Source organism: Pleurodeles waltl, chromosome 2_2 (genome assembly GCF_031143425.1).
Source record: "Pleurodeles waltl isolate 20211129_DDA chromosome 2_2, aPleWal1.hap1.20221129, whole genome shotgun sequence".
NCBI classification, from domain to species: domain Eukaryota; kingdom Metazoa; phylum Chordata; class Amphibia; order Caudata; family Salamandridae; genus Pleurodeles; species Pleurodeles waltl.
The window spans coordinates 796,987,960-797,006,891 of NC_090439.1; positions in this window are offsets into that span (position 1 = coordinate 796,987,960).

The following is an 18,932-nucleotide window of genomic DNA, read 5'->3' on the forward strand; positions in this document are numbered from 1 at the left end:
TTAATTTAGCTATTTGATATTTACATGCCTAACATTGTCATGCATTCTCAGATGAGGATTCTCCTTGATGCTGCAGCAAAGTTACTAAGAACACAAACAAGTTTCGAACCATGGAAAATCAAGCAATGGAAAAACAATTAAGTCTGGCTTGTAATTAATGCTGTTTGTACTGTGAGATCTGTAGAAAAAGTTGGTGAAAAATAAAAACACACTTTTGTAATTTTAGTAATGCACGTTTTACATTGGAAATAGCATAAAACTCTACCATCCTTTTGAAAAGTAATAGTATACTATTTTCCAACACTTGTGCATTTTCCCCTACCTAAGTGCTCCCTTTCTATTTGATATTGTGCAGTGTTCTCCCACAAATCACCCCACCTTAGTGATTTGAAGTGACAACAATGAACAACAAGAATTGCAAAGCCAAAGGTTTGGGTTCAAATTGTAGTGTGAAACAGTACAAATAAATAGCATTGGAAGTAAAGAACTATAGAATAATACTTGTGTAGGTTAAAACGCCAGGTGATAGTTGCACTGTCAAGCCAGACCTAAAACAACTATGGGGGTGATTTTAACCTTGGCGGACGGCAGAGGCCGTCCGCCAAGGTACCGCCGTGAAATGACCACACCGCGGTCAAAAGACCGCGGCGGCCATTTAAACATTTCCGCTGGGCCGGCGGGCGCTCTCCGAAAGAGCGCCCGCCGGCCCAGCAGAAATGCCCCTGCAACGAGGACGCCGGCTCAGAATTGAGCCGGCGTAGTTGCAGGGGTGCGACGGGTGCAGTTGCACCAGTCGCGTATTTCAGTGTCTGCAAAGCAGACACTGAAATGCTTTGCGGGCCCTCTTACGGGGGCCCCTGCAGTGCCCATGCCATTGGCATGGGCACTGCAGGTGCCCCCAGGGGCCCCGCAGCACCCCCTACCGCCATCCTGTTCATGGCGGGTTTCCCGCCATGAACAGGATGGCGGTAGGGGGTGTCTGAATCCCCATGGCGGCGGAGCGCGCTCCGCCGCCATGGAGGATTCAATGGGGCAGCGGTAAACCGTCGGGAGACCGCCGGTTTACCCTTTCTGACCGCGGCTGAACCGCCGCGGTCAGAATGCCCTCGGGAGCACCGCCAGCCTGTTGGCGGTGCTCCCGTGGTCGGTGACCCTGGCGGTCACCGGCCGCCAGGGTCAGAATGACCTCCTATGTAGGTTAATGACTAACCTCTTCCCCTCTTACCTCTTGCCAGAGGAAAACAACTTAAATTATCTAGTTATCTAAGACACTTTTAATGCATCCCATTGTCATGTGTGTGCCCCCAAAAATTCAAGCATAGTTAGGTGGATAAAATAACAAAACGATCACAGGTGGTGGAGGGCAAGCTCTTTTTTTTGTTGAAGCACACAAGGCCTTCCATAGAAAATCTGTGCTTCTGGCTCCAACTATGTGGGTGGAACAAAAGCCCCTCTCTAGTGATGCTCACATAATTCTCTGGCAACCGCTTCACTGTCAAGCTAGACCATAAAGTTAAGGTTTAGACATTTTATTACGCAGCTGGCAATATAGTGTGATACAAGCAAAGGTATAGTTGCCCCTATAAGCCTTTAAGCAACAAATGCTAGCCCAGTAATCAGGGATGGAGCAGCCAACTTGTCACTTTGTCTAGGACGCCACTTACACCAACGTTAAGTCATTCTTCAACTCACTGGTATTTGTTCGTTCAACCTCTTCAAGAAAAAATTAATTAAGAATCAGTGATTAAAATATGTGTCTACTCACTCTATGATGTGTTGTGTTCTTTCTTGTACTATATTTATTGTGTATGAAGGTGTTATGCCGAGTCATGTTGTTCTATGCTGCAGTATGCTAGAGTGTGTTGTGTTGTGTTGTGCACTGCTTTGCTGTTTTATGTTGTGGTGTGTTACAGTATATGTGGTATGTTGTGTTATGTTAGGGTGTGTTATATTGGATCATGCTGTGATATGCTGTTATTTCTTAGGGTATTTTATGTGTTGTTTTGTGCTATGTTGCGTTACATTAGGGTGGATTCAAGTGCATTGTGCAGTCCTGTGCTTTTCTTACGGTGTATTGTGTTATTTTGTGACACAGTGTAGTACGATGTGTATGTTATTGCATGTTGAGTTGTCATGTTGTGCTATATTAAGGTATGTGTGTTGTGCTATGCTGTTTTTTTATGTTGCGATGTGTAATGTTGTGTCATTCTGTCAGTCAACTCAATACATTAAAAACAAAAGCAGCTCTCTGTTACAAGCTACATGTTATGTTCATTGTTTAAAATTGAATCTCTAACAAAAAGAGGTATGTACACTGTCCTACTAGGGACCTCAATGCTAGTCAGGGTAAGTCAAAATCACTCCCCAAATTAAGCTATGCTCACTCTGTGGTACCTTAGCAGAGAGCAGTCAGGCTTAACTTGAGAGGCAATGTGTAAAGTACTTGTGCAACTCTCACACACAGTAACACAATGAGAATACCACAAAAGCTCCACTCAGGTTTAGAAAAATAGAGAATATTTATCTGAGTACAACAAGACCAAATGGACAAAAACCTAATAAGTAGAACTCAACACATGAATGTTTAAAGATTAAATGTGAAAAGGGTGCTAAGAAGTTACTGGAGGTCAAAAGATTACTTGAGGTTGCGAGGGATCAGTGCAAATTTAAAATCCAGGCTGACCACAATGGAGGGTAGGTCAGCTACGGAACCCATGCAGGGTTTCCTGAGATTATACCTTTGATGGAGCAAAGCGTTGATGTCAAGGGCACAATGCATCTGTATTTTCCACTCAGTAGGGTCACTGCATTGTCATTGGGCCCCACTGAAGTGAATGTGATGTGTCATTGTTGAGCCATGCAGAGCATTGTCGTAGGTCCGTGCAGGCAGTTAATCAGCTTTTGTTGAACAGCCTCTGCATCGCCATCGCAGGAGTGATGCACCGATTTCTCATGCCTGTGAGGCGATGCTTTGGTTTTTGCAGAAATCAGATGAGTAACCCACTTCTGTGTACGAGGGCTGGAGGGGAGCACTTCAGGTAAGCATAGGGCTCACAGATGGTAGAGCCCAGTAGCACCAGAGAGTTGTAGGTAGTTTTTGATGCCCCTGATACTTCAGAAACAGGGGGCAAGCCAACAAGCCCTTGCGGAATTTTGGGTTCAAGGATGCAAAGAACAAGTCCAGTCCTTCTCACTTCAGACAAGAAGCAGCAGGCAGCAGGCCAACACAGCAAAGCAAGTAGCAAAGTGGCAGTCCCTCCAGGCAGCACAGAAGTCCTTCTTCCTAGCAGAATGTTGTTGGTTCCAGTAGAGTTCTGATTCGGTGGGGTTTGGGGTCCAGGACTTATGCTCAAATGTGCCTTTGAAATGGAGGAAACACCAAGGAGGCCTTTGAAGATCACAAGGTCCATGCCCTTCCTTCCCTGGCTCCGTATACTCTGTAGGGGGTGAGCAGCCCTGTGTGTGGGAAGAGGCACAACCTAATTCTTTTGTAAGTGAAGCAGTGCTAACCACTACCACCTTGTCAACACCAGGACAATGCGCGCTCTACGGCCGACTAGAATGAAAAAACCCAACACTCTCAAGATAATGTAATTTATGCATTGTGCTGATATGTTATTGTTTACCCTTTTGCATTGCAGAGTTCAATCCTGAAGACTTATTTTTAAGGTGCTTATAAATACTGTTCATTTGCAATGTATTGCTGCAGGCTGTCAGAGTATGTCAGGGTGTGGTCCCTTTCCGGGGCCTTCTAGAAGCTTTCCCTGCAGCATGCCTGGGTGTGGTTGTGGGCTGGGCCAAGACTATAAAAGGGAGCCAGCCCAGCTCCACGTGCTCACTATTCAGAGGTCCCGGTGCAGAGCAGCAGCAACTTACTGAGCTCCTGTTCCGGAGGCCTACCTTGATCTTCCAGGCCTCTGCTCTTCATTGTACATTTGTGATCATTATTCAGGGCGGTAAGACGGAGGTTGGGCTGGGCCCCCGACCCCGTTATCGAGGGTCCTCGAATTCTTGGGCCTAATTCTTCATGATAAACAATTCGCTCTTGTGCGTGTGAATGTGCGTTTGGAATTTTCATGGCATTTGCATGCTTTTACTCGAATCGGCAAGACGCACAATTCTTTGCTTGTGTTTAATTCATGATATTCATTGTGCGCTACCATTCCTTGGCAGTTACATGGTGGCCTTCGAATCGGCAAGGCGCGCTATTCGTTTCATAGGGATTTAACCCTAGATGTTTATCGTATGCTACCATTTCCTTGGCAGTTTCATGGTGGCATTCGAATCGGCAAGACGCGCGATTCTTTTCTTTGTACTTAATTCATGATATTCATTGCGTGCTACTATTTCTGTGGCAATTTCATGGTGGCATTCGAATCGGCAAGACGCGCAATTCTTTCCTTGTGCTTAATTCATGATATTCATTGTGCGTTACCATTCCTTGGCAGTTACATGGTGGCATTTGAATCGTCAAGACGCGCAATTCCTTTCTCGTGTTTAATTCATGATATTCATTGTGCGCTACCATTTCTTGGCAGTTACATGGTGGCATTCGAATCGGCAAGTCGCGCGTTTCGTTCCTCATGTTTAATTCATGTTATTTATTGTGCGCTACCATTTTTTGGCAGTTACATGGTGGCATTCGAATCGGCAAGACGCGCGATTCTTTCCTCGTGCTTAATTCATGTTATTTACTGTGTGCTACCATTCTAAGGCATTTACTTGGTAGTTTTCGAGTTGACAAGTCGCGTGATTTATTCCTTGAATCTACGTTGTGTTATTCATGGTGCACAGTCCTTCTATGGTGTTTAATACTTATTTGAAAACCTGCAATGTGCGCAATTCACTTTCCAATGTTTTGAGAGAACAAAAAAGACCAGAGTTCTAGATGTAATGTTGTGTGTTCCTGATATGTATTCTTAAAATTAGATTAATATGATGGTTCAGAAATTATTGAGATTGTTTCCTGATTCTCATGTTAAAGAAAGTACTTGAATCTGAAAGTTTTATTTAACCTCTCTTGATTCCCTCACAGGTATTCAGTCATCTAAAAGCCTAGCCATTTTAAGTCTATTCTTAGGTTGTTCATGTTTTCAGAATGACGATGCTTAGAGTCATAGCATTGTAATGATTTCATGAGATGTAATTTTGATGTTGTGTGTTTTAACCTTTTGCTTCCTACAGGTCTCCTTCCCAGCTGTTCCCTTCCTAATCTCCTTTTCCCCACTTGGACTCTCTTAGACTATGTGACAAATCTAGTCAGAGTATTGGAGCTGTCTTGTGGTGGAAGTGTTGGGAACGTGCACAGACCCCGAGGTTCTGGTGACTCTGACACACCCTCATCAAGACTGTTAATTGCCCATTACGACCCATTAGGTCACACCCAAGCTCCCATTGCACGTGACTCTCTGGACATAATGCACTAAGCCCAACTGGCACCAACCCCAAGCGTGCATTCAGAGACAGGCAGAGGCACAGAATGGTTTGAAAATGCCAACTTTCTAACAGTGTCATTTTCAGACATTCCGTTTAAAATTCAACTTCTTTATAAGTTGTGATTTTAAATTGTGAGTCCGGAGACACCAAACTCTAAATTTCCATCTTTTTCCAATTGGAAATTACACTTAAAGGCTGCTTCAAGGTAACTCCAATGTTAACCTACTGGCGAGATGGACTTTGCAGTAATGAAAAAGTAAAGTAATAGTTTTTCTCTAACAGGACATGTTAAACTTAAAATGGCAAAAATGTTAAGTACACCGCACCTTGCCCTTGAGGGTAAATAGGGCTTACCTTAGGGGCTACCTATATGTTAAAAAAGAAGGTTTGGGGCTGGCAAGTGGGTGCATTTGCCAGGTCAAAATGGCAGCCTACAACTACATAAACAGGTTCTGCAGTGGCAGGACTGAGACATGTTTGAAAAGCTAATGTAGTGGGTGGCTCAATCAGTGCTGCAGGCCAACTATCAGCATTTAATTTGCATGGCCGGGGCATTTATAGTGCACTTTACTAAGGACTTTCAAGTAAATTAAATATGCCAATTGTGTAGAATCCAATGTTACCACGTTCAGAGTGCAGAGCACCTGCACTTTAGCACTAGTTAGAAATGGTAAAGTGCAGAGAATCCTAAAGTCAACAAAAAATGACTTCAGCAAAAAGTAGAGGGAAAAGGCAAAAGGTCTGGGGATGATTTTGCAGAGAGGGTCAGGTCCAACATTTATCATCACCAAAACCGTAAGAGAAACACAAATAGGACACTTCAAACAATCATCTGAATAACATGGGCTTGATGGACACTGAATCCAAGCAAAGTCAAAACTTGAAAAATACTAGAGATCCAAAGATTCAAGATGAAGTCAAACCCAAAATTTCTCCAGGCTTCCTATTATACCATGTTAATTGTTTGATGGCACATGGTCCTTCATAAAGCAAATGTTATCTGTATCCAGACCTAAATTAAAGCCATAAAGAAGGATTTTCCTAGTGTTTTTAGCTCCAGCAACACCCTTAGGCAAGCACCCACTGGCTTGCTAACTTACAGCATTTTAACCACCAAGTATAAAAATATTTGGGGACATTCTAACTGTCCCCAAGGCATTCCTGGGCTGGAGTTAGCCTAATAAAAAACCTCCTGGGCTGTTTTGGGGAAAGTTTCACTTATGTTATGACTGATTTTAGACTCACAAATTAGGCACCCCAGAGTCACCAAAAGCCACAGCAGCACACAGGGAATCTCATGTTACGGAACAAGAACACTTTCATATGCTGTGATCTGAATTCATCATATAAATTGCACATTTCTACATGTATGTATTTAATGGGATCCCACACTTTCTGAAAAACTGAAAGATGTGCACAAGAAAATGTACAACACCTTTAGGAATCATTAAAGTTCTACATTAAGTAAGAAATGGCTAGTATGACATATACATCTGTATTTGCATTTTTGTACTTGAATTCTGCTGGAACAGAATCTGGTCTTATTTCATAAAGCTTTGTAGCATTCTATCTGCCTTAAGAATGCAGCAGGGCTTCGCAATTTTGTTTTTCAATGTATGGTTTTAGCCTATGCACAAGTTATTATGGTATACATTTTATAAACATTGCATAGTTTATAGAAGATATTCCTCTATTTTGAAATGAGTTATATCAAAAAGCAATAATCAGTTTTACAGTCCAAGGACCACCACTTTCCCATTGGCTGTCAAATCACTAGGAGTGTGGCTCCACGAGGTGACAGAGGATGGGCTTGAAATCAGCCATGGCGGCACTGAACTCAGGGCCACCTGGCTGATTACACCCCACTTTCCGCAAGCCTTTTCATGGTGGGGACCCTGCCATGGAATGGCTGGTGCAAAGCCAGTGCTGGGGGCCATGGCATGGGCAGTACAGAGGCCCCCTACCCAGCTCCCTCGGAATACCCACTGTCTGCTTTGCAGATGGTGTGCATTCCGAGGGTGCTGGATGGCCCTTCGTGTGCTACGGTAGAGGGCTCAACTCTCTTAAGGGAGCTGAGTCCTACATCGTAGCATGGTTCCAACCTGACTGAACGGCAGGAACGCATATTACATTGTTCCTACTTGTCATCCCCGCGGGAACATTGTAACACACATGGTGGAGACATCACTGTCATGACGGTGGCGTCCTACTAGTGAGATTGACGGCCCTGCAGTGCGACCACCAAACTCATAATGAGGCCAAGAGGGCCTGACTAGTACCTTGGCAGAGGGTATTACTCCGTCACAAACATGATGGATATCTTGAACGCCATATTTCAAGTTCCATTATATCCTATTGAACTTGTAATATGGTGAATGGGATATCCCCTGCACCAAGGTCATGATCAGACCCAGTGTGTCTACAAATAGACAATATTCTAGCATGGTAGATTGATATCAGACCAACAGTGATTTCTGGACTCTAAAGAGCTTTCTAGTTGAATGAAAACAGGCAATTTATTGCAGCATAGCAATAATCCATCTTAAAAACACGTATACTCAAAGTACAAACAGCGGCGTTGACTAATACATAATGTTCAATTGTTAACCTTACTGTCAGATTTTGCAGTTTTTTTTTTTCTTGCACTCATTACAGTTTTGCTTTTCTGATTGTGGAATTTTAAATAGGTTTTTGGAAACTAAGGGGGTCATTCTGACCTCGGCGGTAAAAGTCGCATACCGCCGGCCAGAAGACCGCCATAACACCGCCGCGGTAAACCGCCACGGTCATTCTGACCCACAACTGGCAAACCGCCAAAAACCCGACATCCACAAAAGTCCGCCACACCAAAGGTCAGCGGGAAACTGGCGATGACCAAACCTCCACCGTCACGCCAACAGAAATACGCCCATACCATTCCGACCCACAAATCCCTGCAGCGGTCTTTCAACCGCGGTATTCCATTGGCGGTACACACCGCCGCGGTCAAAATACACACACCTTTACAAAATACTACCACATTGGATAATTCAAAATACACACACCTGAGACACATACACACACCACTCCCACACACCCAATTAAATAAAAAACACACACCCACATCACCCACAAACCCCTACGACCACAATTGCGAGTGAAGGACAGAGAGAGAGAGCACAGCATAGAGTACACCATCACACAGAGGCAAATCACAACATCACCCACACAATTTCCACGCACAAAACACCATACACCACCACACTCCCCACACTCTACAACACATACACCACCCCTCACCTCATCCACACCACCCCATGGCACCCCAAAGACACCCCAGGTTCTCTGACGCAGAACTCAGGGTAATGGTGGAGGAAATAGTTTGTGTAGAGCCCCAGCTCTTCGGGGCACAGGTGCAGCACACCACCATTGCCAGGAAGATGGAGCTATGGCAAAGAATAGTGGACAGGGTCAACGCTGTGGGACAGCATCCACGCAATCGGGACGATATCAGGAAGCGGTGGAACGACCTACGGGGGAAGGTGCGTTCCATGGTATCAAGGCACAACATTGCGGTGCAGAAGACTGGCGGCTGACCCCCACCTACTCCCCCAGAATTCACAGCATGGGAGGAGGAAGTCTTGCACATCCTGCATCCTGAGGGCCTCGCAGGAGTAGGCGAAGGAATGGACTCTGGTAAGTCAAATCTTCACTACTTCATTCCCCCCACCCCACCTGCATGCCAAATCATACCCCCACCCTCACCCCCACCCCCATCACACCAACTCCTTGCAAATGGCTCACCATCACATCCCACCCATCCCAAAACCTAGCCCTGCGTGCGTCCCCAAAGCATGGACACCCATCCCCAAAGCATGCCCACTGCACACACCCATCACCCCCACAAGCCACCGTCACAAAAGCCCCCACAAGGAAATGCCAGCACTGGGGGACATGGCCACCCACCCATTGCACGAAATGCCACACACAGAAGCAATAACCATACTCTTATACCCCTGCAGGACCCGAACGCCACCACACCACCACGGAGGGTCCAGAGATGTCCATCCCACCCCCAGAAGAGGCCCCCAGTGATGACAGCAGCTCTGTCTCCCTGGACCCTGATGACCAGCCCGGCCCATCGGGGACCTCTGGACAGTCGGTTCCCTACAGACAGCCACAAGCTACACCAGACCTAACCCCCACTGGGAACACCAGCACAGCTCCTACCCAGCGGGCCCATGCCTCTGTCCCCAGGACACGTCAATCAGCGGTGTGTCCACCCCTACAGGGCACCCAGGTTGACCCACCACCCCAACAACAACAGGGACCTGGGGGCAGTGGTAGTGGGCACACCGTCCAGGGGACAGAGGCCCAGGGAAACAGGGCAACTGGGAGGGCTGCTGTGCGACAGGGGGGGGACAGGCCCAGGGAACCGACTCTCCAAGAGGCCCTCACCTCCATCATGGGAGCATACCAACACTCCCAGGAGACGATGGCTACGGTACTGGCCAGGTTCCAGGAGATCCAGGTCATGCAGGAGCAACAGTACATGGAGTTCAGAGAGGAACTGAGGAACATTAGTTCTGCAATGGGGACCATCGTTGTGGCCCTAACCCAGATAGTCACCACATGGCGGGACCATGTGGCACCACAAAGGGCCCCTGTCACTAGCCTGGACCAGGAACAGCCTACCACCTCCGCCGGCGCAAGTGGACAGGAGGCCCCCACACAACGACGGGCCACCAGAACCCCACCTCCTGCAGAAGAAGAACCACCCCGCAAGCGGAACCTGAGATCTCACAAGAAGACAGAGTAGGATTGCAAGACCCCCGCCAGCAAACGATACCCCCTGATGTCATCCCACTTTCCCACATTGTCACCCTGTCCAACCTTGAACTGCCCCTGCTCCATCCTTCCTCAGGCATATGGACAATGCACCTGTGCATCTGAGAACTGGACTCTGCCATGGACATTACTCCACCATCACCCATTCCTGTTTTGCAATCATGTTCCTTAAATTTAGCACTTGAATTAAATCAGTTCTTGCACTAAAAAAATCTGGAGTCTGCTTGTATTTTGAACAAATGTATTAGACATAACGGTGCCAAAATGTTCAGTTACATTGTGATGACAATATACCACTGTCACACAGCTGTAGTCCATGGGCAAACAAAGCAGAGGTCACGCAGTGGGGCCCACAGCTCTGAAAACGGAAGGGAAAGTCACAACTCAGTTAACAGGAACTGGGGGGGAACTCAGACAGTAGAGAGGCAGGAGACTTTAAGTAAATGTAAAATGGCGTGGTTGATTCGTACCTGTGTGCTACTAAAAATACTGTTGTATCACTGTGTCCCTGTTGTCTGTGTCGTTCCCGTCGTCCTCCTCCTCTTCACTCTCCACAGGCTCCACAGCTGCTACAACACCACCATCTGGACCATCCTCCTGCAGGAAAGGCACCTGGCATCGCAAAGCCAGGTTGTGAAGCATACAGCAGGCCACGATGATATGGCACACCTTCTTTGGTGAGTACATTAGGGATCCCCCTGTCATATGCAGGCACCTAAACCTGGCCTTCAGGAGGCCGAAGGTTCTTTCTATAATCCTCCTAGTTCGCCCATGGGCCTCATTGTAGCATTCCTCTGCCCTTGTCCTGGGATTCCTCACTGGGGTAAGTAGCCACGACAGGTTGGGGTAACCAGAGTCACCTATTAGCCACACACGGTGTCTCTGTAGCTGTTCCATCACATAAGGGATGCTGCTATTTCGCATGATGTACGCGTCATGCACTGACCCAGGGAACTTGGCATTTACATGGGAGATGTACTGGTCAGCCAAACAGACCACCTGGACATTCATAGAATGATAACTTTTTCTGTTCCTGTACACCTGCTCACTTCCACTGGGGGGAACCAAGGCCACATGGGTCCCATCAATGGCACCAATGATGTTGGGGATATTTCCAAGGGCATAGAAATCACCCTTCACTGTAGGCAAATCGGCCACCTCAGGGAAAACAATGTAGCTCCGCATGTATTTCATCAGGGCAGACAACACTCTGGACAAAACCTTAGAAAACATAGGCTGAGACATCCCTGATGATATGGCCACTGTTGTTTGGAATGATCCACTTGCCAAAAAATGGAGTACTGACAGAACCTGCACCAGAGGGGGAATCCCTGTGGGTTGGCGAATGGGGGACATCAGGTCTGGCTCCAGCTGGGCACACAGTTCCTGTATAGTGGCTCGGTCAAGTCTGTATGTAAGTATGACATGTCTTTCTTCCATTGTCGACAGGTCCACCAGCGGTCTGTACACGGGAGGATTCCTCCATCTCTTCGCAAGTCCCAGCTGACGGTGCCTAGGAAGGACAACATGGAGCACAGAGTCAAGCAACCCACAGGTACGTAACCACAGCTTGCACAGTACACGATTCGCTATGCATTGAATGGCTTGTATGAGTGGCAATGCAAGGCCTAGGCCTGTGTGACACAGTAGAAATTAAGCCATGTGGGCCCTTAAAATGGCCGCTGCCTGACCTGTGAAGTGTGACAATGGGATGTGAGGTCAATGCGCTGGCGTGGCACACCGTGGCGGTAGGCGGTCGAAGACCGCGGCGCAAAGCAGCATTTGTTAACATTGAACCCTATGGGTCTCATGAGCCAATGACGATGTGCGCCGCGGTACGCACCGCCGCGGGCGTGACCGCCATTTTCTACTTGCTTAATCATTAGAGACCTGATCATCCACAGGAGAGGACCTATACTGCAAGTGCTGCTGTGAACTCTGTCTGGAAGAGACAATGGCTGCTGCGACTGGGGAAAGGGCCCCTGCCTTCACATCGAAGGAATTGGATAAACTTGTTGATGGGGTCCTCCCCCAGTATGCGCTACTCTACGGTCCTCCAGACCAACAGGTAAGTACACTGGGAGCACGTAGTATGGGCTATGCCTGTGTTGAGTCGGGTGGATGTAAGATGGTGGGGAGGGGAGCGAATGAGGAGTGCAACGCACGACAGATGAGAGCATGTGACACATGGCAAGGTTGGGGAGGGGGGGCCGCGCACATCGACCATGCAGAAAAGTGATGATATTTATTTTTCAACCCTGTACATGTCACATAGGTCAGCGCCCATCAGAAGATCGACATTTGGCGTGCCATCGCCAAGGACGTCCGGGCCCTGGGGGTCCACAACAGACGGGGCACCCACTGCCGCAAGAGGTGGGAGGACATCCGCCGCGGGAGCAGGAAGACCGCGGAGGCTCTGCTGGGGATGGCCTCCCAACGTAGGAGGGGTGCCAGTCGTCAATTGACCCCCCTGATGTCCCGGATCCTGGCGGTGGCCTACCCCGATTTGGATGGGCGCGTGAGGACATCACAGCAGACACAAGGGGGTGAGTCTCAGCACATTCCGCTATATTGTTTTTCTCTAACAGGACATGTTAAACTTAAAATGGCAAAAATTTTAAGTACACCGCACCTTGCCCTTGAGGGTAAATAGGGCTTACCTTAGGGGCTACCTATATGTTAAAAAAGAAGGTTTGGGGCTGGCAAGTGGGTGCATTTGCCAGGTCAAAATGGCAGCCTACAACTACATAAACAGGTTCTGCAGTGGCAGGACTGAGACATGTTTGAAAAGCTAATGTAGTGGGTGGCTCAATCAGTGCTGCAGGCCAACTATCAGCATTTAATTTGCAGGGCCGGGGCATTTATAGTGCACTTTACTAAGGACTTTCAAGTAAATTAAATATGCCAATTGTGTAGAATCCAATGTTACCACGTTCAGAGTGCAGAGCACCTGCACTTTAGCACTAGTTAGAAATGGTAAAGTGCAGAGAATCCTAAAGTCAACAAAAAATGACTTCAGCAAAAAGTAGAGGGAAAAGGCATAAGGTCTGGGGATGATTTTGCAGAGAGGGTCAGGTCCAACATTTATCATCACCAAAACCGTAAGAGAAACACAAATAGGACACTTCAAACAATCATCTGAATAACATGGGCTTGATGGACACTGAATCCAAGCAAAGTCAAAACTTGAAAAATACTAGAGATCCAAAGATTCAAGGTGAAGTAAAACCCAAAATTTCTCCAAGCTACACCAGACCTAACCCCCTCTGGGAACACCAGCACAGCTCCTACCCAGCGGGCCCATGCCTCTGTCCCCAGGACACGTCAATCAGCGGTGTGTCCACCACTACAGGGCACCCAGGTTGACCCACCACCCCAACAACAACAGGGACCTGGGGGCAGTGGTAGTGGGCACACCGTCCAGGGGACAGAGGCCCAGGGAAACAGGGCAACTGTGAGGGCTGCTGTGCGACAGGGGGGGGGCAGGCCCAGGGAACCGACTCTCCAAGAGGCCCTCACCTCCATCATGGGAGCATACCAACACTCCCAGGAGACGATGGCTACGGTACTGGCCAGGTTCCAGGAGATCCAGGTCATGCAGGAGCAACAGTACATGGGGTTCAGAGAGGAACTGAGGAACATTAGTTCTGCAATGGGGACCATCGTTGTGGCCCTAACCCAGATAGTCACCACATTGCGGGACCATGTGGCACCACAAAGGGCCCCTGTCACTAGCCTGGACCAGGAACAGCCTACCACCTCCGCCTGCGCAAGTGGACAGGAGGCCCCCACACAACGACGGGCCACCAGAACCCCACCTCCTGCAGAAGAAGAACCACCCCGCAAGCGGAACCTGAGATCTCACAAGAAGACAGAGTAGGATTGCAAGACCCCCGCCAGCAAACGATACCCCCTGATGTCATCCCACTTTCCCACATTGTCACCCTGTCCAACCTTGAACTGCCCCTGCTCCATCCTTCCACAGGCATATGGACAATGCACCTGTGCGTCTGAGAACTGGACTCTGCCATGGACATTACTCCACCATCACCCATTCCTGTTTTGCAATCATGTTCCTTAAATTTAGCACTTGAATTAAATCACTTCTTGCACTAAAAAAATTTGGAGTCTGCTTGTATTTTGAACAAATGTATTAGACATAACGGTGCCAAAATGTTCAGTTACATTGTGATGACAATATACCACTGTCACACAGCTGTAGTCCATGGGCAAACAAAGCAGAGGTCACGCAGTGGGGCCCACAGCTCTGAAAACGGAAGGGAAAGTCACAACTCAGTTAACAGGAACTGGGGGGGAACTCAGACAGCAGAGAGGCAGGAGACTTTAAGTAAATGTAAAATGGCGTGGTTGATTCGTACCTGTGTGCTACTAAAAATACTGTTGTATCACTGTGTCCCTGTTGTCTGTGTCGTTCCCGTCGTCCTCCTCCTCTTCACTCTCCACAGCTGCTACAACACCACCATCTGGACCATCCTCCTGCAGGAAAGGCACCTGGCATCGCAAAGCCAGGTTGTGAAGCATACAGCAGGCCACGATGATATGGCACACCTTCTTTGGTGAGTACATTAGGGATCCCCCTGTCATATGCAGGCACCTAAACCTGGCCTTCAGGAGGCCGAAGGTTCTTTCTATAATCCTCCTAGTTCGCCCATGGGCCTCATTGTAGCATTCCTCTACCCTTGTCCTGGGATTCCTCACTGGGGTAAGTAGCCACGACAGGTTGGGGTAACCAGAGTCACCTATTAGCCACACACGGTGTCTCTGTAGCTGTTCCATCACATAAGGGATGCTGCTATTTCGCATGATGTACGCGTCATGCACTGACCCAGGGAACTTGGCATTTACATGGGAGATGTACTGGTCAGCCAAACAGACCACCTGGACATTCATAGAATGATAACTTTTTCTGTTCCTGTACACCTGCTCACTTCCACTGGGGGGAACCAAGGCCACATGGGTCCCATCAATGGCACCAATGATGTTGGGGATATTTCCAAGGGCATAGAAATCACCCTTCACTGTAGGCAAATCGGCCACCTCAGGGAAAACAATGTAGCTCCGCATGTATTTCATCAGGGCAGACAACACTCTGGACAAAACCTTAGAAAACATAGGCTGAGACATCCCTGATGATATGGCCACTGTTGTTTGGAATGATCCACTTGCCAAAAAATGGAGTACTGACAGAACCTGCACCAGAGGGGGAATCCCTGTGGGTTGGCGAATGGGGGACAACAGGTCTGGCTCCAGCTGGGCACACAGTTCCTGTATAGTGGCTCGGTCAAGTCTGTATGTAAGTATGACATGTCTTTCTTCCATTGTCGACAGGTCCACCAGCGGTCTGTACACAGGAGGATTCCTCCATTTCTTTGCAAGTCCCAGCTGACGGTGCCTAGGAAGGACAACATGGAGCACAGAGTCAAGCAACCCACAGGTACGTAACCACAGCTTGCACAGTACACGATTCGCTATGCATTGAATGGCTTGTATGAGTGGCAATGCAAGGCCTAGGCCTGTGTGACACAGTAGAAATTAAGCCATGTGGGCCCTTAAAATGGCGGCTGCCTGACCTGTGAAGTGTGACAATGGGATGTGAGGTCAATGCGCTGGCGTGGCACACCGTGGCGGTAGGCGGTCGAAGACCGCGGCGCAAAGCAGCATTGGTTAACATTGAACCCTATGGGTCTCATGAGCCAATGACGATGTGCGCCGCGGTACGCACCGCCGCGGGTGTGACCGCCATTTTCTACTTGCTTAATCATTAGAGACCTGATCATCCACAGGAGAGGACCTATACTGCAAGTGCTGCTGTGAACTCTGTCTGGAAGAGACAATGGCTGCTGCGACTGGGGAAAGGGCCCCTGCCTTCACATCGAAGGAATTGGATAAACTTGTTGATGGGGTCCTCCCCCAGTATGCGCTACTCTACGGTCCTCCAGACCAACAGGTAAGTACACTGGGAGCACGTAGTATGGGCTATGCCTGTGTTGAGTCGGGTGGATGTAAGATGGTGGGGAGGGGAGCGAATGAGGAGTGCAACGCACGACAGATGAGAGCATGTGACACATGGCAAGGTTGGGGAGGGGGGGCCGCGCACATCGACCATGCAGAAAAGTGATGATATTTATTTTTCAACCCTGTACATGTCACATAGGTCAGCGCCCATCAGAAGATCGACATTTGGCGTGCCATCGCCAAGGACGTCCGGGCCCTGGGGGTCCACAACAGACGGGGCACCCACTGCCGCAAGAGGTGGGAGGACATCCGCCGCGGGAGCAGGAAGACCGCGGAGGCTCTGCTGGGGATGGCCTCCCAACGTAGGAGGGGTGCCAGTCGTCAATTGACCCCCCTGATGTCCCGGATCCTGGCGGTGGCCTACCCCGATTTGGATGGGCGCGTGAGGACATCACAGCAGACACAAGGGGGTGAGTGTCAGCACATTCCGCTATATTAGCGCACAGTGGAGGCGTCTGGGTGGGGGAGGAGGGCTGTGGCTATCTCTAGGCCAGGGCGGTTTCTGTAGGCTAGGCCCCTCCGTTAGACATGGCCCTGTGCCCCCGCCCCCCACCTCTGTAGGGTGCTAAGTACAGCTATCCATGGCCCGGGCTCACCTATGTGTGCATTTGTCGTCCATAGACTTGTAGGCCAAGTCACTATAATTGAGTAGTGTACCCCGAGTGCGCGGCGTAGTGCAGGGGGCTTCTGTGTCTGTCCTCTCTGCCAACGGTGCTGCCAATGCATGCACTCAACATGTTTTTCTTTCTTCTCCCCCCCCTCTTTTTTGGTTTTCCTGTTCATGTGTGCATTAGCATCATCAGGCGGAGGAGAAGTGGCATCAGCGCACGAGGGAGCTGCATCTCACATGGCCCCGGAGGGCCCTGCAACCGACTCAGAGTTAACCAGTGAGACGGAGGGCGAGGGGGCCTCCACAACGGGGACCCGTGGAGACGTCAGCGACACCGACACGTCCTCGGAAGGGAGCTCCCTTGTGGTGGCGGCAACATCTGTGCCCACCGCAACAACAGGTACAGCCGCCACCCAGCGCACCAGCTCCGCCCTCCCAGCAGCCCCTCAGTTTCCGCCCCGTGCCCGCTCGGGCAGGAAGCAGGCCATCTCCTTCGCCCCTGGAACCTCATGTCCTACCCCAGTTACCCCTGCTGCCCTCAGTGCGGAGATCATTGACCTCCTCCAGACGCTCATTGTTGGGCAGTCTACCCTTTTGAATGCCATCCAGGGGGTAGAAAGGGAGGTGCATCGGAGCAATGCATACCTGGAGGGCATTCATTCGGGTCAGGCTGCCCATCAGCGATCGTTCAATGCTCTGGCCTCAGCACTGACAGCAGCAATTGTCCCTGTCTCTAGCCTCCCCCCTCCAACTTCCTCAACCCAGTCCCACTCCCCTGTTCCTCTGCCTATCCCAGACACACCTACAGACCAGCCTGCACACACCTCAACACCCAAGGGCAGCTCATCCAGACATAAGCACCACAGATCACACAAGCATTCACCCAAGCAACATCCACATGCAGACATGCCAACAGCCACTGCCTCCTCTGTGTCCCCCTCCTCCTCGTCTCCCTCCTCCCTCCCTGTGACGTCTCCACTCACACCTGCATGCACACCACCATCAGCCACTACGTCCATCACCACCACACCCACCAGAACAGTCCACACACGTGCAGTCACCACCCCCACTGCCATTTACACGTCCCCTGTGTCCTCTCCCAGTGTGTCTGTCACTCCCTCTTCCAAGCCACACAAACGCCGGCAGCCACCCACCCAACAGCCATCCACCTCACCACAGCCTCCAGCACAAGCACCTGCACCCAAAGACAGCACACTTGACTCTCCTACAACCACATCCTCTCCCTCCACTCCCATACCCACTGCACCTACCCTTCCCATTGATCCTAAAAAGTTGTTCCTCTCCAAAATTAACCTCTTTGCATCACCTGACCCACCCCCTCCATCTCGTAAGAGTCCAAACAGCACCTCAACCACCACAAGCCCTGCACCTACTAGGACCATCATTCAGGGCTATTGGAGTCCACCAGCTCCTAGGGCAGGAACATCGGCCAGCAGCAAGGGGACAGCCAGCCCACCCCCTGGGAAAAGAACCAAAAAAGGGAAGGGCCGGCACGACAGGCCTGAGACGGCTGCCCCCAAGGACACCACCCTTGCACCGTCACCTGGCCCATCCACAAAGGGAGGCAAGGGCCCAAGAGATTCCGCCAAGGGGGGCAAGGGCAGCAGGGCGGACAAGTCCGGCAGCAGGCGAGCTGCCCAGGAGGGCCCCACCAGCCCCATTTGGGGTGTGACGGAGGACATCCACGGGCCCAGGAGTCCTGCACAGGAGGGCCCCGCAAGCGATAGGTCGGATGGCGACTGAGCGGGAATGATTGCCCAGATCTGGTTCCCTAGGAACACAAGACAAGCACCGCTGAACAGGGCCCCGCCGTGAGAAGCACCACTGAACAGGGCCCTGCCGTGAGAAGCACCGCTGAACAGGGCCCCGCCGTCTCTGCACCGCTGAACAGGGCCCCGCCGTCTCTGCACCGCTCTGCTGGGCCCTTCCTGTCAAGCACCGCTCCGCTGGGCCCTTCATCAAAAGCACCGCTCCGCTGGGCCCTTCATCTCAAGCACCGCTC